Below are 13,443 nucleotides of genomic sequence, written 5' to 3'. Positions count from 1 at the left end.
TCTGTCCTTTATTTTAGATCTTGTCTAGCCACTTGGGGCCTCATTCCTTTGTAATCACACCCTCTACTCTTACAACAATGGCTGCACTTCTGACCTGTGTGTATTGACGGTTCTCTCCCCCACTTACTGTTATTGTTCAGAATTTCTCCACAGACAAACCCTACTACCTGCAAAAGTTGAGTGGCCTTTCTCCTGGACTTGGCTGGGATCAGCTTTAAACCACGTCCATCAAACAGTCTTCACAAGGGTCCCCCCCCCCTCATTTCCTCTCCTCTATGAAACCCTCTCATTACCTGGCTAATGCCACTCTTAGGATCATTGGCTGCTGTTCTCACCCTGTCTTTTATACTACAGTGTCTGTTTAAGTGTTTACAAGAGGTGGTAATGGAATGAACCAAGGCCTTCAACAACCAGGCAGTCAACCAAATGCTGCTATGGGGACATACTTGGCTCCCCACCCAGGAGACAGCGGCTTGAGAATCCCCCCATGCTAGCAAAGAGTACTTTGTCACCTCATGTCAGCAGGAAGTAGCTCTAAAGACAGATCATCGTCCCTCTACCCCTCTTGGACTTTTGGGACTAATGTAATCCCATACAACTCGTGCTTTATAAAAAATAAAAGGGGGGAATGTTAGGAAACTGGCGCAGTCTTTTCTATGGCGCGATCTACACCATGACACCATCCTAGGCTCTAGCCCCCACTGCCATGGCTGGAAGCCAGGTGGCCACCTGGCCCAACCACTGGTGTCAGCTCCACCCCCATCCTAAAGGGATTCGCTGCTCCTACTTCCCTGCCAGCCCCCCGGCAAAGTTTTAAAAGGACCTGTCCCTGAACACGTGGCAGGCTCTCTCTCTCTCTCTCTCTCTCTCTCTCTCTCTCTTCCTCTCCATCTCTTGACCTCTGTCTCTGCATCCCCCCCCCCTGGGGTGTGGCTTGCCACCTCCTCCTGGATTTTTTTTTTCCCTCCTGACTGTGGAGTTTAGCAATCTGAAAATCCTCTGCCTCTCTTATGCTCTCCTCCCTCTCTTTTTCCTTCATTGCCCCTTCCCTCCAGTCTGTTGGGTTTCCCCCAATGAACTCTTTCCAGAGAGAGAGAGAGAGAGAGAGAGAGAGGAAGGAAGGAAGGAAGGAAGGAAGGAAGGAAGGAAGGAAGGAAGGAATCAAGAGGTTGAGGTCAGAAAACATCTGCAGCAAAAAGGAGCCCGAGAGCGCCAGGGCTGAGGCACAGTAGGCTAAGTCCCCACTTGCAGTGCCAGCATCCCATGAGGGCACCGGTTTGAGTCCTGGCTGCTCCACTTCCAATTAGCTCCCTGCTGGTGCACCTGGGAAGGCAGTGGAAGACGGCCCAACTGTTTGGACTCCTGCACCCATGTGAGAGACTGGAAGAAGCTCCTGGCTCCTGGCTTCAGCTTGGTCCAGCCCCAGCTGTTGTGGGCACCACGTCGGAAGCTGGTGCCTGGATGGGGCAGGTGTACGCACAATCTGTATGTGTGATGGGGCTGGGTATGCACGAGGACCCCTTCTGACTCTGTAACTTCCTAAAGATCTGACACCGGGTCTGAAGACCAAGATGCAGCTCCCTTTCCTAAACAGTGACCCATCGGCTTGCCTCGGTGAGTCCGTGTGGGACCAGGAAACTATGAGTGAGAGGACCAGCTCTATCTATCCTTGTACAGCTTCCAGGCTGTGGGCCCCAGTATCTGCTGTTTGCTTCTCTTCCTAGACTGAAATTGCTGGTGCATTTATACTGCTTTCTTATGGAAAAGCAAAACTTCATTGACGGCTTTTGTCTACAACCAGAAATCCTGTAGGCAGAGTGAGAGAGAAATAACACAAATGGCTAGGGATTCTTCCCTGGGGGCCTTAGGCTCTCCAAGCACGGGGGTGGCTGTCTTTGCTCCTTGCTGGCTGATGTAGAGACAGAATCTGAGAAGCCGCCTGCCACTGCCTGAGTTCTTGGTGCCAGAGACTGGCGTGCTGGAGCCTATGGGCCAGTTACCACAATTTTATTCTATTTATTTATTTTAAAAATATTTATTTATTTATCTGAAAGGCAGAGTTACAAAGAGGCAGGGGCAGAGAGACAGAGAGAAAGGTCTTCCATCCGTTGGTTCACTCCCCAGATGGCTGCATCAGCCGGAGCTGCCCTGATCTGAACTCAGGAGCTAGAAGCTTCTTCCGGGTCTCCCATGTGGGTGCAGGGGCCCAAGGACTTGGGCCATCCTCTGCTTTCCCAGGCCATGGCAGAGAGCTGGATCGGAAACAAAGCAGCCGGGACTTGAACCAGCGGCCATATAGGATGCCGGTACTGCAGGCAGCTGCTTTACCCGCTGCACCTCAGTACCAGCCCCCACACATTTATTTATTTATTTATTTATTTATTGACAGGCAGAGTTAGACAGTGGGAGAGAGAGAGACAGAGAGAAAGGTCTTCCTTCTGTTGGTTCACCCCCCAAATAGCCGCTATGGCTTCTGTGCTGCGGTCGGCGCACCGTGCTGATCCGAAGCCAGGAGCCAGGTGCTTCTCCTGGTCTCCCATGGGGTGCAGGGCCCAAGCACTTGGGCCATCCTCCACTGCCTTCCCGGGCCACAGCAGAGAGCTGGCCTGGAAGAGGAGCAACTGGGACAGAATCCGGCGCCCCGACTGGGACTAGAACCCAGGGTGCCGTCGCCACAGGGGGAGGATTAGCCCAGTGAGCCACTGCGCCTGCCCCCACAATTTTATTTTAAAATGTATTTATCTTATGTATTTGAAGAGAGAGGAGGTGAGACAGAGAGGCATAGAGAGATCTCCCAACCATGGGTTCACTCCCCAAACGTCCACAACAGTTGGGGTTAGGCTCCACCAAAGCTGGGGGACTGGGGACTCAAATTGGAGCCCCATATGGGGGCTGGGGGAAAGCTACCAAGTAGAGGGTGGAGGAGGCAGCTGCCACCATTGCAGTGAATGCCTGGGTGTTGAGGAGGAGGGCCCATCTCCAGGCCGCCCTGGAGGCACAAACCCTTGTAGGATCACAGGGAGTGAGGCACCTGGGCAAGATGGGAGGAGGGGAGAGCTGTGGTGAGAGGGCTTCAGCCACCCCAACCCCCACCCCCACCCGCGGGGCTGCCATGACGGGCCCTGTCCATCCAGGTCTTGCTCCACCAACTGGGTGTCATGGAGAGCTCCACTCGGCTTGATTTGGCATGCCTTGCTCTGCACTCACACGCCCGGGCTACCAGCTGCCCCCAGACCTTAAAGGGACTGCAATGTCATCGTGCCACCTGAAGCCAAATTCGGCAGCCCCAGTAGCCTGGGAGGCATCCCAGAACAGGGCAGTGGGAGTGAGCAGCTCCCAGGAGCGGGGCAGGGAGAGGGAGGGGAGCTCAGACTCCCCCTATGATCACCAGAAAGTGCACTGAGGCTCACGGCATGGAGAACTCCGCGCCCCACTGGCTAGCAGCGTGTTAGTCTCGGGTCCTCTGCCTAGACCACAAGGTTATATTGGAAATCCCTCCAACGTAACCTTGCCGTGACCTCTCCCACCTCGCTAATAGAAAAAAAAAAAAATGCTTTCTCTCCACACACGCCACACGCCGCGCTGCTAGGCGGGAAACCCAGGGCTCGTGGGTGCCTTGCCTTTTGTTCCAGCCACTCTTCCCACTTGTGGGCCGCTGCGCACTGGAAGAGGAAATGGCGACGAAACTGGGCGCCCAACCAGGAGGTGGGAGGAGCCATCCTGATGTCAGATGCTGTAGGCTCTTCCTGCCCAGCTCCCGGGGCTCATGGGCTCTGAAGCTGCCAAGGGTGGAGGAGGAGCGTCTGAAAGGTGACTCTGAGAGAAGCCCGTGGGAGATAACATCTCTGGGCTCAGCGGGCCGGGGGCTGGGACAGCAGGCCCTAAGGAGACTAGGCCGAGCACCCCCATCTCAGCCTGCTGCCTATCCCCACAGAACACCTGCCTAGGCCAGGAGAGATCTTCAAGACCGAGGGAGACATGAACGCGCCCTCACCAAGCCCCGTCACTGTAGACAAATTTAAAGTACATTGAGGTCGGCACCGTGGCACCCCACACAGGTGCTGGTTCGAGTCCCAGCTGCTCCACTTCTGATCCAGCTATCTGCTATGGCTTGGGAAAGCAGTGGAGGATGGCCCAAGTCCTTGGAGGGAGACCTGGAAGAAGCTCCTGGCTCCTGGCTTGGGATTGGCACAGCTCTGGCTGTTGCAGCCATTTGGAGAGTGAAGCAGCAGATGGAAGACCTCTCTCTCTGTCTCTCCCTCTCTCTGTCTGTAACTCGACCTCTCAAATAAGTAATAAATTAAAAAAAATTTTTAAAAGAAAGTACATTAGGAAAAAAAAAAAAAAACAGGAACTCTCATGTTGACCAAAGAAGGCAGAATAATTTGATGCAACTCACGTGAGGTCTACACAGCACAGGCCTGAGCCAGGAGGGTGTTGCAGAGGTACTGTGCCTTGGTATGAGTGGGCAGAGATGTGTGTATGTGTACATGAAGTTCAGGACCACAGACGTAAGTTACAGCTCTGCACAGTGAAAAATCAGAGAACCAAACCTATCCCCACCCTGTGAGACAAGAAATGCCAAGATGGGCCATGATTCATTAGCACGTTTGTGTGATAGAAGGTTCTAGTTATCCAAAATCACAGATTTAAAAACTCATTTAAAAAAAAGATTTACTTATTTATTTGAAAGTCACGGTTATACGGGGTATGTGTGGGGAGGGGGGAGAGAGAGAGAGAGAGAGAGATGAGAATCTTCCATCCATTGATTCAATTCTGGATGGCCTCAACAGCCAGTGCTGGGCCAGGCCACAGCCAGGAGCCAAGAGCTTCATTTGAGTCTCCCATGTAGGTGGGACACCCTGGGCAGCAGCAGTTGATGGTTCCTGCCGTCCAGGAGAGAGAACTGGATTGTGTTCCAGGCTCCTGGGTTTGGTGTGGCTCAGTCCTGGCTGTGGTGGGCATTTGGGGAGGGAACCAGCAGATGGGAGAACTCTTTCTCTTTCTCTCTCTCTCTGCCTCTCAAATAAATTTTAAAAATTCACTTTGGCAATATAAAAGAAGCAAATCGCTGCTCTCAGGAGCCCAAATAAAAGTGATTACTCAGGTACAGAGTTAATGTACAGAAAGATCACTCTGGGGATTCGGTTTGCCTTGTTCGGCGCGACAATCTCAGTGTCTACAATATCCCCAGCCAAAGAACAGCCTCAGTATAACATCTGTTGAGTGAAAGAAAGGATGGAGTGGACGCACGGTGCAGCCAACTGGTTTCGCTACAAGGAAAAATACTTGGCAAGCAAACCCCGCGCGCTTAGAGGAAGGGCCGCTAGGGGGCGCTCCGGCCCAGCAGCTCCCAGGCTGGGGGAAAGCGGCGGGTACTGCGCTCACCCCGCTGGAGAATCTTCTGGTTCCCCCTAACTCTTGTCAGCGGGGGTGGGGGGGCGAGGTTATCTGCAGACGGCGGGAGCCCCCGCCCCGGCACTTGGTCGATGCCACGTTTTGCACCTCACCTAAAGGGACCAGAGAGGCTGCAGCCAGAAGCCGGCAGAAGGAAAGGCAGAATGATGGGGGGAGGGGGGTCATCTCTGCTGACTGCATTCTAGAAACCTCTTTCAACATCGCCTTCATCATAGTTTTCCTTTTATTTTCACACGCGCCACCCTCCAGCCTCCTTTTCCTCCCGTGTGAAACAAGGTGAGTGACAGCTGTCTTTCAAGGCTGTGACATCGTGACAGTTCCATCCGAGGAAAACATGTGGCGTGGTGCACACGAGGGTACGGGTTGGGTGAGGCTCCTCTCTTTTCTTCCTTGCTTGTGTCACACATGCCAAGGCCGCATCGGCAGTTTGCACAACTTTCAGCTAAGAGGGAAAAGCCGGGGCCAGTGTTGTGGCACAGCAGCCAAGCCCAGGCGCAGTCGGATTCCATATCTGAGTTCAACTCCCGGCTGCTCCACTTCTGATCCAGCTCCCTACTAATGCACCTGGGAAGGCAGCAGAGGATGACCCAAGTCCTTGGGCCCCTGCAACCCACGTGGGAGACCAGGATGGAGTTAGGGCTTCTGGCCTTGGCCTAGCACAGCCCCCAGTGATGCAAGCAGCCCTTTAGGGAGTGAACCAGCAGATGAAAGATCTCTTTCTCTCTCTGTCCCGATGTTGCGGTGGATTTGTTCTGAGAGGAGGAGCGTGGTGGGGGCAAGAGGCATGGAGTCACCACACAGACCCCAGGGGTCGGGTAAAAGCAGGCCAGAGGCGAGCAGCCGGCAGACTCCTTTATTACAGTTGGTACAACAGCTTATATAGCCAAGACCAGCCAATCTGGTCAAGGGGCGGTCTATGCCCCAACCAATCACAGCCTGTTGCCACACAGGCTCCGTTGCCAGGTGGGTTTCAAAGCCATTCCTGGCTTGCCAGCGGCCACTTGGCATGGCCTTCTCATTCCACCACACCCCTCTGTCTAGGACTCTGCCTTTCAATTAAATAAAATAAATCTTTTTTTTTTTAGAGATGTATTCATTCATCTGAAAAGCAGAGTTACAGAGAGGCAGAGGCAGAAAGAGAGAGAGAGAAGTTTTTGCATCCACTGGTTCACTCCTCAAATGGCCACAATGGCGGGAATCTGAAGCCAGGAGCCAGGAGCCTCCTCCGGGTCTCCCATGTGGATGCAGGGGCCCAAGGACGTGGGCTATCTTCTACTGCTTTCCCAGGCCACAGCAGAGAGCTGGATCGGAAGTGGAGCAGAGAATTAACTGCAAAACTCATTCTCAAACAGTACTTTATATGTTTGTGCGTGTGTGAATGTGTGTGTGTGCAAACTATTGAAATCTTTACTTAGTATAGAGTTGGTCTTTTGTATATAAAGTTAAATTAAAAATGAATCTTAATGAAGAATGGGATGGGGGAGGGAGTAGGAGGTGGGATGAGAGTGGGGGTAGGAGGCTGGGTATGGGGGGAAGAACCATGAAATTTGCATTCATTAAATAAAAGCTTTTTTAAAAAAAGAATGTAATATTAAAAAAAAAAATGGAGCAGCCAGGACTCCAACCTGGGCCCATGTGAGATGCTGGCACTGCAGATGTCAGCTTTACCCACTACACCACAGCACCAGCCCCAAATAAATCTTTAAAAAAAAAAAAAATGAAAGGAAAAAGCTAAAAGGAGAGAATTTCAGGGATCTACCTGTAAGTGGAGGAGTTATCTGGGAATGGGGATTTGGGGACAGAGGGTCTAGACTTCTCACCTGTGTATAAAGGTCACAGCCCTCACTCCCAGAGTGACAAGAATACATCATGTAACGTACTTCCTGGGGCCAGACTAGGGGTAGGGGGCAGCGCTGTGGTGTAGCAGGTAAAGCCACTGCCTGCAGTGCACCAGTTCGAGTCCTGGCTGCTCCACTTCCGATCCAGCTCTCTGCTATAGCCTGGGAAAGCTTTAGAGGATGGCCCAAGTCCTTGGGCCCCTGTACCTACGTGGGAGACCCGGAAGAAGCTCCTGGCTCCTGGCTTCGGATTAGCACAACTCCAGCCATTATGGCTGTCTGGGAAGTGAACCAACAGAAGGAAGACATCTCTCTCTCTGCCTCTGCCTCTCTCAGCTCTGCCTTTCAAATAAATAAATCTTTAAAAAAAAAATCCTTGCGGGGGCAGCACTATAGTACAGTGAGTTAAGCCCTGCCTGCAACACTAGCATTCCATATGGGCACCAATTTGAGTCTTGGCTGCTCCACTTCCTATCCAGCTCCCTGCTAATGCACCTGGAAGAGCAACGGAAGGCGTCCCAGGTACCTGGACCCCTATCACCCACATGGGAGACCCAGATAGAGTTCCAGGCTCCTGCTTCAGCCTGGCCCCCTTGGGGAGTGATCCAGTGGATGGAAGCTCTTTCTCTCTCTCCCTCTGTCTGTAACTCTGCCTCGCAAACACCTTAAAACAAAAAGGAATATCCGTGTTTGACATCTGAGTCTAGCTCCCACCAATGCCGACCCTAGAAGACAGCAGTGATGGCCCAAGCAGTTGGGTTCCTGCCACCCACATGGGAGACCCAGATTAAATTCTGGGCTCCTGGCTTTGGCCTACTCCAGCCCTGGCCATTGCAAGCATTTGGGGAGTAAACTAGAGGAAGCAAACTCTTGCTGTCTCCCTGCCTCTCAAAAATAAAAAAAATACACCCTGCTTACACACACACACACACACACACAGCACATCCGTTTGCTCGGCACTGCTCAGTTTTCTCTGCTTCACTGTACTGCAATCTTCGGCTGCCCTATTAGGTCCACTGTCCACCGTGGAGGACCCTACCTTGTGCCCCAGGGGGCCGACCTGAAGGCATGCATCATGAGACTCCCTTGTCCTTTATCTTCCAGCTGGATTAGGCCACAGGTGACTGGGCAAGAGGCAAGTGAGGGAGGATTGTTTATCCCCAGCTTCTTCCCCGTGCGCAGCGCAGGCCTGCAGGTGCCAGCTCCTGTGCGGTGGCCTCGCCACACAGCTCACCCTGCCTGTGGGTTCCTATGACTGCCCCTCCCCGTGCTCCCTCAGGCTCAGGTGCTGGCCCAGATGTTGCAGTTTGCTTTGTGGTTTTCCTACCTCTGGTCCAGCCTGCTGTGAGCCATCCCTTTATTAAATGCTCCTCAAGTTACCCGATTGGAGTGGCCCTACAGATACGTTCCTGCAGGCCCACTAAGTCATCACTTAGGACCATAGTGTCAGCAGGTGTGGGGTCAGCGCTGTGGCATGGTGGGTTGAAGCCCTGGCTTGCAGCACCAACATCCCATAAGGGCACCAGTTCGAGTCTTGGCTACTCCACTTCCAATCCAGCTCTCTGCTATGGCCTGGGAAAGCAGTGGAAGATGGCCCAAGTGCTTGGGCCCTGCACCCACCTGGGAGATCCGGAAGAAGCTCCTGGCTCCGGGCCTTGGATCATCACAGCTCCAGCTGTTGCGGTCATCTGGGGAGTGAACCAGCAGATGGAAAATCTCTCTCTCTCTCCCTCTCCCTCTCTCTCTCTCTCTCTGCCTCTGCCTCTCTGTAACTCTGCCTTTCAAACAAGTAAATAAATTTAAAAAAACAAATAATAAGACTTAAGGGATGACAGCAAGTTGACTAGAAGGGTGGCAGGGGATATGTGACAAGACATGAGAGCCAGACAAAGCCTTACTTTTTTTTTTTTTTTTACTTGAAAGAGTTACAGCAAGAGGTAGAGACAGAGAGAGAGGTCTTCTATCCACTGGTTCACTCCCCAGATGACCACAATGGCCGGAGCTGTGATGATTCAAGGCCAGGAGCCAGGAGCTTCTTGCAGGTCTCCCACGCGGGTGCAGGGACCCCAAGGACTTGAGCCATCTTCTACTGCTTTCCCAGGTCACAGCAGAGAGCTGGATCAGAAGTGGAGCAGCCAGGACACAAACCAGCACCCATGCCGGTGCTTCAGGCCATGGTGTTAACCGACTGCGCCACAGCGCCAGTGCCATGTCTACAATTTGTGTGGGAGTAGACTGTAAGAGGGCTTCCGACTCTCTTGCTTGTTTGCTTGTGTTTTTAAAAATCCCTTGAGCCCTGGGGTTGGGCAGACTTAAGGGCACCTTCCTGCATTCTCGTTACACAGTGGCCCGCATGACCATAAAGCTAAGAAAGCGTTTTGCCTACAAATGCCTATGTGCACTGGGCACTGCAGGCTGAGGATCCTCGCGCGCCTTCCGCCAGTATATAAATTCCTGGGCAGGTGCTACGTGCCGAGCTCTGTTCCAGACTTTGGAGGACAGAGAAACCAGCAAGACAAAGCCCCTGCTCTTACAGAATGGATCTTCTACTGGAAAAAGAGGGGAAAACTGTGGGAGCACTCGGTGGCTGTCTGACCTTCTGACCTACTGACCTACTGGGGGGTGGGGTGGTTGACGACAGTTGTTTTACAGCCTTTATGAACACATGAGATTCTCGGGGTCACAGCAAATGCATGACTGTTACTACAACACAATTCTCATGTTAATGTGAAACAAAATACAAAAAGAATAGATTCCATGTAGCTCATAGATAGGCTTGTCTTAGGCAGTTTTTCATTGCTGTAACCAAACACCTGGGACCGGGTAACTTATGAAGAATAAACGTTTGCTTGACTCTTACTCAAGAAACAGCCCTGCTATTGAGCTTATCAGCGACAAAGCTGAATGGAGACTTGCGGCATCATTGCCAATGAGAGGACGAAGAGACCAATCTGGGAAACCTAGGAGGCCATCACGGAGGTTCTCACCGCCAACGGCTTGGGCACGAGTCAGGAGACAATCACACGGACTGGGATCAGCACAAACAAGATCAAACAAGAAGAAAGGAATATAATACTTCCTTTCCTTGCTCCCTCTTTTCTTCCCCTAATCTTTAATTTTTTTTTTTTAATTCACATTATAGTCAAAGGTTTAAGCCTCCACTAAATAAAGAGTTCAACAAGTACAAAGCAGGAATAGAGACAAGGACTACAAACAATAATCAAATGAAAAGATGAACATTTCACTCACATACAGTATTTTTTTTTTTTTTTTTTTTGGACAGGAAGAGTGGATAGTGAGAGAGAGAGAGACAGAGAGAAAGGTCTTCCTTTTTGCCGTTGGTTCACCCTCCGAAGGCCGCTGCGGCCGGCGCATCGCGCTGATCTGAAGCCAGGAGCCAGGTGCTTCTCCTGGTCTCCCATGCGGGTGCAGGGCCCAAGCACTTGGGCCATCCTCCACTGCCTTCCCGGGCCATAGCGGAGAGCTGGCCTGGAAGAGGGGCAACCGGGATAGAATCCGGCGCCCCGACTGGGACTAGAACCCGGTGTGCCAGCGCCACAAGGCGGAGGATTAGCCTGTTGAGCCACAGCGCCAGCATACAGTATATTTTTTAAAGATTGATTTATTTATTTCAAAGTTAGAGTTACAGAGAGACATAGAGACAGAGAGAGGTCTTCTATCCGCTGGTTCACTCCCCAAATGGCTGCAATGGCCGAGCTGCACCGATCTGAAGCCAGGAGCCAAGAACTTTCACCAGGTCTTCCCATGTGGGTGGACTTGGGCCATCTTCCACTGCTTTCCCAGGCCATAGCAGAGAGCTGGATTGGAAGTAGAGCAGCTGGAACTCAAACCTGCACCTATGTGGGATGCCAGCACTGCAGACGATGGCTTTACCTACTACACCACAGCAATTGCCTCATTCAGTTTATTTTAAAATAAGCACAGATCATTAAAACTATAGCAGTATAGCTATATCTGTTAACTACCACAAATAAGAGAAAACATGACATTCTGACAAGCAGGTGAAGCCCAAGAGCCTGTTCTCGAGGACCAGGTGCAAGGTCATGACGGCAGATACTGCTCTGAGTCACTCAAACCTTATGGATAACCTTGAACCCAGGAAGCCTCTACAACCTCAAGTTCACCACTGGGAATTCTTCACTTTAGCTCCAGCATCCTGCTGCCTGGTTCCAGCGTGTTCTATGGCTCTAGTGTGTTCATGGACGACAAAGGGTTGTCTTAGGCAGTTTTCCATTGCTGTAACCAAACACTTGGGACCGGGTAACTTATGAAAAATAAATGTTTGCTTGGCTCAGCTCAAGACCACCGTACTGCCAGCGTTGTGGCTCACTTGGTTAATCCTCCACCTGCGGCGCCAGCATCCCATATGGGCTCCAGGTTCTAGTCCCAGCTGCTCCTCTTCCAGTCCAGCTCTCTGCTGTGGTCCGGGAAGGCAGTGGAGGATGGCCCAAGTGCTTGGGTCCCTGCCCCTGCACCCACGTGGGAGACCACAAGGAAGAACCTGGCTCCTGGCTTCAGATCGGCACAGCTCTGGCCAATGCGGCCATTTCGGGGGTGAACCAACGGAATGAAGACCTTTCTGTCTTTTCTGTCTCTCTCACTATCTGGGGGGGGGGGGGGGGGGAAACACTGTACTGGGGCCGGTGCTGTGGCGCAATAGGTTAATCCTCTGGCTGCAACACCAGCATCCCATATAGGCTCTGGTTCGAGTCCCGCACCTGTGTGGGAGACCTGGAAGAAGTTCCTAGCTCCTGGCTTCAGATCAGCCCAGCTCCAGCCGTTGCGGCCGCTGCCGGCACTGCAGGCAGCGGCTTTACCCACTATGACACAGCACCGGCCCTGATACAGCCCTTTTTTAAAAAAGACACTAAAGGGGCCAGAAGACCTTTCTCTTTCTCTCTGTCTGTCTGTAACTCTACCTCTCAAATAAATTTTAAAAAATCTTCAATAGAAAAAGACATTAGAGAAAACAGGCAGATTATTAGCTGAGTGGAGCTTAACAGATTATCATTGAAAAGAAATGGCTCTTACTCAAGAAACAGCCCTGCTATTGAGCTTATCAGCGACAAAGCTGAATGGGGAATTGCGGCATCATTGCCAATGAGAGGACGAAGAGACCGACCTGGGAAGCCTGGGAGAGCCATCACGGAGGTTCTCACTGCCAACGGCTTGGGCACGAGTCAGGAGACAATCACACGGACTGGGATCAGCACAAACAAGACCACAAAACCCTCGTCCAGAGCTCGGGGCCCCTCCAGGACTGCTTGGGGCTGGTTTTAATTTCCTGGTCGTTCTACCAGAAAAACTAGGACTGGGCGCCTATCAGAGAAGGCAAACCAGACTGCGTGCAGTGGTACCACAAACCTGCCCAGGATGGGAGCAGCGTCCCAAAGAAAGGCCGAATCCCTATCTAGTGCAGGAAGTGCAGGCAGGGAGTCACATCCATTAACATATGGGAAGAGAGCACAAGAGCCATGGAGGAATGGTGGCATGTGACAGCAGGACACACTCACTAACGGGCAGGATTCCCAGGGGCAAAGGACCAATGTCTTCAGCATTAAATAAATTGTGCCACCCCGGCGCCATGGCTCACTAGGCTAATCCTCTGACTGTGGCGCCGGCACCCCGGGTTCTAGTCCCGGTCAGGGCGCCGGATTCTGTCCCAGTTGCTCCTCTTCCAGTCCAGCTCTCTGCTGTGGCCCGGGAGTGCAGTGGAGGATGGTCCAAGTGCTTGGGCCCTGCACCCGCATGGGAGACCAGGAGAAGCACCTGGCTCCTGGCTTCGGATCAGCACGGTGCGCCAGCCGCAGCGTGCCGCCCTCAGCGGCCATTGGGGGGTGAACCAACGGAAAAGGAAGACCTTTCTCTCTCTCTCTCTCTCCCTGTCCACTCTGTCAAAATAAATAAATAAATAAATTGTGCCATGGATCAACATACACACACACACACACAGGGCAGGCGCTGTGGCATAGCAGGCAAAGCCGCCTTCAGTGCCAGCATCTCATATGGGTGCCAGTTCAAGCCCCAGGTGCTCCACTTCTGATCCAGCTCCCTGCTAATGCACCTTAGGAAAGCAGCGGAAGATGGCTCAAGTCCTTGGGCCCTGCACCCACATGGGAGACCCAGAAGAAGCTCCTGGCTCCTGGCTTTGGATCAGCCCAGCTCT

Source organism: Lepus europaeus, chromosome 16, assembly GCF_033115175.1.
Source record: "Lepus europaeus isolate LE1 chromosome 16, mLepTim1.pri, whole genome shotgun sequence".
Lineage (NCBI taxonomy): Eukaryota > Metazoa > Chordata > Mammalia > Lagomorpha > Leporidae > Lepus > Lepus europaeus.
This window is presented reverse-complemented; position numbering follows the sequence as displayed.